Here is an 8,490-nt window from a genome sequence, read left to right on the forward strand (position 1 = left end):
TAAGCACCACACAGGGAAATTTTGGGGGGCCACACCAAAATCAGCAAGTGAGTCTGGCTCTGTCTTACAAAATGACTGATGCAGCGCAGCTATTATAAAAACCTTTCCTTACGACACCAATCCAGAAAAACCCGTACACCATTTGTTCATCGGTGGGGCCGATGACACCGAAACACACATTCACTCAGTTTTTCTGGATCAGTGATAAGTAGACGAGCTGCAAGACATACGGAGTACCTTGTTAAAATCTTTTACCTAACTATTAACTATATACATCATATACATTTGATTTTGGAATTGTCAGTTCTAAACATCAAGGTACTCCGCTATTTTGGTCGATGGACCAACTAGTATGAATCAGTTGATGGCGAGTAAGTCCAGCTCAATCACAATTAAAACCAATAATTGATCATAACTTTTAAATCTAATAACCACATACTCCATTTTTGAGTTAGCATGAAATGTTATCTATATCCATTGAATAAATTGAATTAAGTCAAGTTTTATTAGACAAATATTCTAGACATTATTTCATAAGCATTACCCTTGGCCTTAGGGCGATGACTAGAATGATTCATCAGACCAAGATCACAGGATAGGTTCCCAATACTGACTGACTGTCCCTCTAACCTCCTTGGACTTATTCCATTCCAGGATAGAATCCTGCGACGGTCTCGTTTCTTTTCCTCATCAATGTTTGAAGTTCAAAATTGACAAAGTCTTTTTCAGCATCAGAAGGAAAAATCGTCTCAACAGACAGCGTGTCGTGTTGAATAGATCAATGTAGAATAAGCGTTGATGTCTCATTGTAAGCACAAGCTCTTTTATACCCTTTACACTAACTTGCTATACCCAAAAATTGAATCCTTTTAGGGGCTACATTCATTCTGATTGGTCCATTGGAGTGGTGGTGATGGTCACCTCATCGACCTCCTTGCTCGAACCGGTTCACAAACAATCAATGCATACAATAGTTCTCGTGATTCATCAAGACCAAATGTACCTTAACTTTGTTAATATATTTCTAACATTATTCGACAGTCATGAATTTGTTCATCTTCTGGAGTTCGGTTCTCCCATCCGTTCCCATGCATTCATGCTGAACTCTTGGCACAACTCTTGTTTCAGGTCAGACTGGCCTTGACATCTCTCACTCCGGGCATAGGCCACACACTCGTGACTGGAACTTCCACTCTGCTGATGCGCGGGGGCCATATTTATTTGGCGCACGCAACCACGTCTCTCTGCAGTAGCCATTTCCAAGCGAGGCCTAGCAGGCCCGAACAGAACTAATATGAAAACAACATAGCAGAAATTAGATATAGAAAATAAGCCTTTCTGCTTACCACCCACCATTCTAATGACCCGTGTTTGGTGTTACCTAGCATAAGCGACATTTAAAAAAGCCATTTACTTATCATCTGCATTCTTTGCCACAATATAATTTTACTGCAAACGAAATACATGCAGTTTACGTCTACTTTCTACACAAATCACAAGCCTATGTTAATTTAATTTCACATTTGTAAATAAATTAGATTTTTGCAATGCCAGTTAGTTTCCCCTGTGTAGTGTCTAATTAAAGGTGCATTTGTTGATCAATACATGCATTCAAACAGTTAGTATTTTTAAAGTTATGAGGTCATTCATTTCGAAGGGGTACAAATAATTTTTTGTATTTTCCCTGCTTCATATCACCACAAAAACCATCTCTGCCAGTTTATCAGAAAACATGTTTCTTGTCCTTTTTCATTTGTTAGCATAAACATTTGTATTCTTCACATTCTGTCTCTTAGACTTGTTGTACAAGTTCTCTTTAAATTCTTCTAATTCAATCCCTCCCATTTCTCGTTCTCTTTGTTTATTTATCTCAATTTGTCTTTTTACTTCATTTTCTCTTTTTCTTTTTCTAATACATATACATGCTAATCTCAACATCAATGTCATTAATATTACTATTGTCACATGGTATTAGTATTTTCCCAACTAATGAACTACCTATTTCTGCAAACCATTTCTTTACTGAGGAAAAACTCTTACCAATCTTCTCCAAAGTACCATCAACCTCCAGTGGGGTAACATCTTCATGCAATTTAGTAATATTCTTTATATACCTTTGTATATTCTGACTTTTATCTGGAATGTAAGTGCAACAATGTTGTACCTTCAGCATTCCACAGACTCCTCCCTCTTTTGCCAAAAGAACATCAAAAGCAAGTCGATTTTGTATCACCATAGCTCTCATGGAACCCATCTCAGTATTTCCCATTAAGAACCCCTCAGCAGTATCCGTTGATAAACGATCTATTATTGTTGACAATTTCCGAATCTTATATGCATTAAAAGATATACCCACTGCTGGTATCAATGCTCCACAAATGTCACCTATTATCTATGATAAACTTTCCCTTCTTCTACGTGTTAGTGGTTTACCTATCTCGTGAGTTCCTTTAGTTCCCCTGTCTACATGAAATATCTTTGGAAAGACCAGGCCTAGATAACATGTTCGTACCAATGGTCCGGCAACCTATAATAAGCTTTGTTCCCACAAATAAAATAGATCCCTGGGAATACTGGAACCTTTCCTCCTTTGAATCCCCATCCCCTATAATTCTTTTTTTTTTTTTTTATAATTTTTTATTTTTTATAGAATCAGCGAGGAAGCATTAGATATTAAAACCAAAATATATGAGAATCTCCTACACACAGCACCAAAGAAACAAAATAATACATACAACAGATTATACACTGGCCATCATTCTTGTAACCAGTTTCTTATCGGCTCCCATATCTGAGCCCCTAATTTTTTCTTTGAGAGACCTTTTAATTTATACAAGGCTGACTCAGTGTTATATATTGAGATTATCTTTGCCCTCCAATTACAGAAAGAGGGGGGGTCCGAGTCAAGCCACTGTGACGTTATACAGAGCCTCAGAACCAACATACAGATAAACTTAAAGCCTCTATGGGGGTCCACAGAACCCATCGGGTCTGAGACAGATTCAAATTCAATTCCAAACAGAACCAAAATTGCTGTAATGCTTATCGGTATTCCCAAAGATTGCATCATAAAACCCTCGATCTCTAGTAACAGTGGCTGAAGAGCAGGGCAAGAATTTTTAGCAATAAGCCTTGTGCTGAATCACCAAGACACCATTCATATATTGAGGGTGAGAAAGCGACATCCAAAATCGCTAATCTGAGGTGAAATAGTTATCCCTAAGTAGGTTGCCTCTGTAACCACCTCCATCCCAGATACTAATCCACATTCTGTGTGTAGTACTTGCGTTTTTCTCAGATTTAATTTATAACCCGACACTGCCCCAAACTCTTTTGTAATAACCTCAATGCCTTATTCATATCACTAGACAAAACAGCCAAATCATCGGCATATGCCAGGACTTTAACTGAGTACGAATGCGCCATTACTGGACTGATTTCCGGGTCGGCCTCCAGACTAGAAATGAGAGGGTCAATAAATAGAGCAAACAAAAGTGGGGAACAGGGACACCCCTGCCGGGTGCCCCTATTTATCGAAAACCCCTGTGACTCCTCTCCGATCAGCCGTATTGTTGCCCCCGGAGTGGAATACATTGAGCATATCGCCCGTATATAGCCATCAGGGAATGATTTCCACCTCATCACTGCCCAAAGAAACTCCCAGGAGACCCTATCGAACGCTTTTTCAGCGTCCAAAATGGCCACCCCAACAGGAACACTCATCCCCTGGGCCCAGTCAAATATAGAGATAACCCGTCTAACATGGTCCGTAGTCCCCCTCCCTGCAATAAACCCATGTTGGTGTAATGACACTAATGGAGGGAGAACTACCCCCAATCTTTTAGCCAAACATTTTGAATAGATTTTATTATCCGCATTGATTAAAGAGATTGGTCGATACGAGGACAGCTCATGAGGGTCCTTTCCCTTTTTTTTAAAGACCACGATTACTGTTTGAGACCAGGACGCTGGGGGTACTCCGTCAAACGCCCCTTGAAATACTAACATCATTATCTCCTCTAAGAGCTCCCTAAACTTGACGTAGAACTCCAGAGGATTCATATCAGGCCCCATCGCCTTCCCTGGAGCTAATGAAAGCATTGCACTTTTAATCTCCTCCCAAGAAAGGGATTCTAACAAGAAGTCTTTATCCATATCCTCTAAGCCTACACAAGGCATTTTATGGAGAGAACTCTCAGGACTCAAAACTGACTCAGCCATATATAATGTTTCATAGTATTTTTTAAAGGCATCCTGAACCTGAGACGGAGTCTCTACAGATTTTCCATCCATATCTCTAATTTTAATTATCTTGGAAGACCCCTCTTTTTGACGTAATCTATTAGCTAGGACTCTCCCGACCCTCTCTCCATATTCATAACATTGATTCCTGTGTACCTGATACTTTGCTGCCTCCTCATCTGCATAGCCTTGGTATATTTTCGCTCGACTGGCAGCAACTTCCGCCTGCACCTCCTTGACCCTACCCCCAACATTTATTTCCTGAACTAACCTCTGCTCTACCCGAGATAGGGCCGCTAGAACCTTTAGATACTTCAAACGGTCATTTTTGCGTTTCCTTGCAGCGAACCTAAGTGTCTCCCCTCTCACCCCCGCCTTCAATGTGTCCCAGACAATATCAACCCTTGCTGAACCTATATTCATCTGAAGAAATTCAAGAATCCATTTCTTCATCCAACTGCAATAATCCTCGTTAAGAAGGAGCCTTCTATCAAACATCCATTTTCTAGTCATAGAAATTAAACCAGTACACTCAAATTCCAATATAACCGGGTTATGATCCGATATTATTTTAGGTAAAACCTTAATAGATGACCTTGATCCCCTATAATTCTTTATGTATCTCGGCATTTACTAGCACCCACAAAATAGTTGTCATACATAGTGTTATCTTACGAATGCACAATTTCCCTTGTTGTGGCAAATCTAACCCTATTGCTACATTAATTTCACTCTTATCATAACTTCCTTCCTCAAAACCCCAAGGTGGTGCTTTCATCTTTTCTCCTTTTCTTTGAAACTTATCCCTTCTTTCCTCTACCATGTCCTAAAATACTTTTTCTTCTTTCCTTAATCTACAAGTAAGATTATGTCTAAATGCGTAGTCTGATGTTAATTCTTTTGTTTCTAAGAAACATTCTCCAAGAACTTTACCAGGCTTCACCTTGTTTAGTTTAGGAACTACAGAAACTTTAGCAAAAACAGCATCCATATCAGTATAATAATATTCGAATTTGCCTGTCTTATAACATAAACTAGCCAACACACTGCAAGTTATTCCATACGTCAAAGAAAGGTGATTATATGTTACACCCTCTGTCACATACGCAGGTAACTGCATGCAGACATAACAATCCCTAACATCCATTGTCTCTACATATTCATCTAAAAACTTTGTAAAAACATTCTTAGAAAAATCATTTATTGACCTGTCTCTATGAGGCTCAGTATTATCTATCAGTGTTACAGTATTCTTTGTGTTGTGTGCCTTATCACTATTCGTTTTATTGTTCATCCCAGATGTATTTTCTGCAGTTAATCTAAGTGGGATAATTATTGCTAAAATGGACCAAATAAGCATCAGTAAACATGTACAGTAAAAACACATTCCACACCATCTGTGTAGAAACCTACACCTACATCTTCTATTTTCATTCTCTGCCATGGTAAACTATAATCTAAGATATGTACAGAAAAAATGTATCTCTCCACACTCAAAAATATAGCCTTCGAACCAATTGCCCTTAGCGTACTGTTTGGTCCTTCAAATGTTTCTTTGATTTTGTCAGTTTGTCTTTTTTCTGGTTTCTTCAGTCTCTTCAGGATGGGCACAGTTCACTCTCACCCTCCTGCTTACAATTTTCATTTGGGTTCTCTTCACTGATATCCACCTCTTCGATGTCAAGCAGTGCTATGTAAGTCCATTCAGGTGATTTGTATTTCAGATTAGGTCTTTTTACTCTTTTCAGTCTCTGCAATTGTCCTTTATTCAAATGTATTTGATTTCTTTGACTCGTTATTTCATTCACTTGTTCTTCCTTGTCTTTGTTCAAATTTATTATTTTATATCTTTAGTCTTTTAATCTCGTCGGGCCAATTGTCTCCTTTTCTTGGCCTTTTCAATTTAGTCTCTGTTTCTTCTCGTTCCACTTTCCAAGCTCTCTTTCTTGGTCCTTTCCTTTGTCTTATTTCTTCTTTACTTTCTTCTGATTCTGTTTCAGATCTCACTTCACCTTCTTTAACTTTAAACTTTATGATCTCTGATTCTCCGTCAGATTTTAGATTTTCTTCTGTTGTTTCAATTACTTCTGAAGGGATTTCCCCAAAACTTGTACTTGGTTGTTCAACATCACTGTGAATTATTTCTGTCTCTCCTTTTTCAATATCAATTGTCTGTCTTTCAACGTCTTCTGTTTCCTTTTCAATGTCCTCAGTTTGTCTTTCACCAAATTCAAATTGTTCTGCTTCAGATGGCGAACTGTTGTCTGATATTTCCAAATATCGACTTACAGGTCGATCTTCAGGATCATGGAACTCTGACAGCTTCAGTTTCTGCTTCAGATGCCGAACTGGTGTCTGATATTTCGAGATGTTGACTTACAGGTCGATCTCCAGGATCTGGAACTTTGATTGAATGTCTGGCATGAATCCAATTTTTCACACCCGCACACTTTACTGCTGTGGTAGTCAACCAGATCAACTGACGTGGTTCATCCCAGCGAGGAACCAGGCAATTTCTTCTTCTGTGGACTTTTATGCGAACCCAATCTCCCGGACTCAGATCATGAGCTGGGTTTCTCTCAAGAGTGATTGCATCCGGTCCAACCTGATGAAACACAGAATGCACCACATCAGCCAATCCTTTGCAATAGTCCAGAATAGGATCATCAGTTATAGTCAGCAGTTTGTTGACTGGTACGAATGCTTGTCTCATTACTCATCCCATTATTATTTCATGAGGACTCAAACCTGTTTTTCTGTCAGGTACGCTCCTTATGCTCATGAGCACAAATGGTAAGGCATCTGGCCATTTGAGTCCTGTGGCTAGACACATTTTTCCTAGCCTATTCTTGATTGTACCATTTACTTGCTCAGCCACCCCAGAAGTCTCTGGTCTGTAGGCACAATGCAGCTTTTGTTGAATGTCTAATGCTTCACATATTAGCTGGATAACTTCATTTTGGGAATCACATCCTCTATCTGTTTCTAACGTTACCGGAAAACCATATCTAGGAATGAATTCTCTCAGTAGGAGTTTTGCTACAGTAACTCCATCATTCCTTATTGTCGGATATGCTTCCACCTAACGAAAAAACAAACAGATAACCACCAGGACATACCTCAGTCTGTTACTCGGGGGCATTTCAGTGAAATCTAGTTGCATTCTGGTAAAAGAACCTCCTTCACATCCTATTGTTCCCAGACTCATTACTGTTTTCCTTCCAGGATTCAACTTTTGACATATAAGACATCTTTGAGAAAGGCTTACAGCTATAGCCCTAAACTTTGGGTTGTAGCAAGTCTGTTTAAAAAGTCTGTTCATTGCATCCCTACCGATGTGTGCCTGTCCATGGTACACCCGTGCCATGTTAGAGATCATGCTATCAGGCATAACTGGTCTTTCATCCCTGTAAACCCAAATCTCATCTTCCTCTCTTCGTCTACAGACTGATTTTATCCATATATATTTTTCCTCATAACTTGCTACTTCCTGCAATTGTCTCACCTCTTCCAACATTTCAGTTGTGTTAGTAAACATCAAAGGACATGAAACATGTTCTTTTTCCCTCCTCCGATTCATTGAGGTCATATGTCTGGCACAATATTGAGCTAACTCATCAGCAAATTTATTGCCCTCTGTAAAGTAATCATTTCCATTCTTGTGTGCAGCACATTTTACTACCGCAATCTGTTTAGGCAGCTGTATTGCCTCAAGCAACATTTTCACAAACTCACCATTCCTAATTGGACATCCCGAAGAAGTCATGAATCCCCTCTGGGACCAGATCTGTCCGAAATCATGTACTACTCTGAAGCCATACTGGCTATACGTGATGACAGTGATTTGGTAATGTCTTCCCTGTTTGCAAGCTCGAATCAGAGCAATCAGCTCAACAACTTGGGCTGAACGTATTCCTCTCAAACAAGACGCTTCCATTATGGCTGCCACCGTACCTACAGCATACGCAGCACTTAAACGTCCTTTTGTTCTCAAGCACGATCCATCCACAAACATCACATAATCTGACTCTTCTAGAGGTTCATCTCTGATGTCAGGGCGGGGCTTTGTCCAGAATTCAAGTACATCCAAGCAATTGTGATCAACGTCATCTTTGACCTCTGCATTTACTGCATCAGGCAATAAAGTGGAAGGATTCACACTTATGCATCTCACAATTGTTACATTGTCTGCACCCAAAATCACCTACTCATATCTGGTTAATCGACTATGTGTCATGAACTGGGTCT

The sequence above is a fragment of the Triturus cristatus genome, chromosome 2_2 (assembly GCF_964204655.1).
Source record: "Triturus cristatus chromosome 2_2, aTriCri1.1, whole genome shotgun sequence".
In the NCBI taxonomy this organism is placed as follows: domain Eukaryota; kingdom Metazoa; phylum Chordata; class Amphibia; order Caudata; family Salamandridae; genus Triturus; species Triturus cristatus.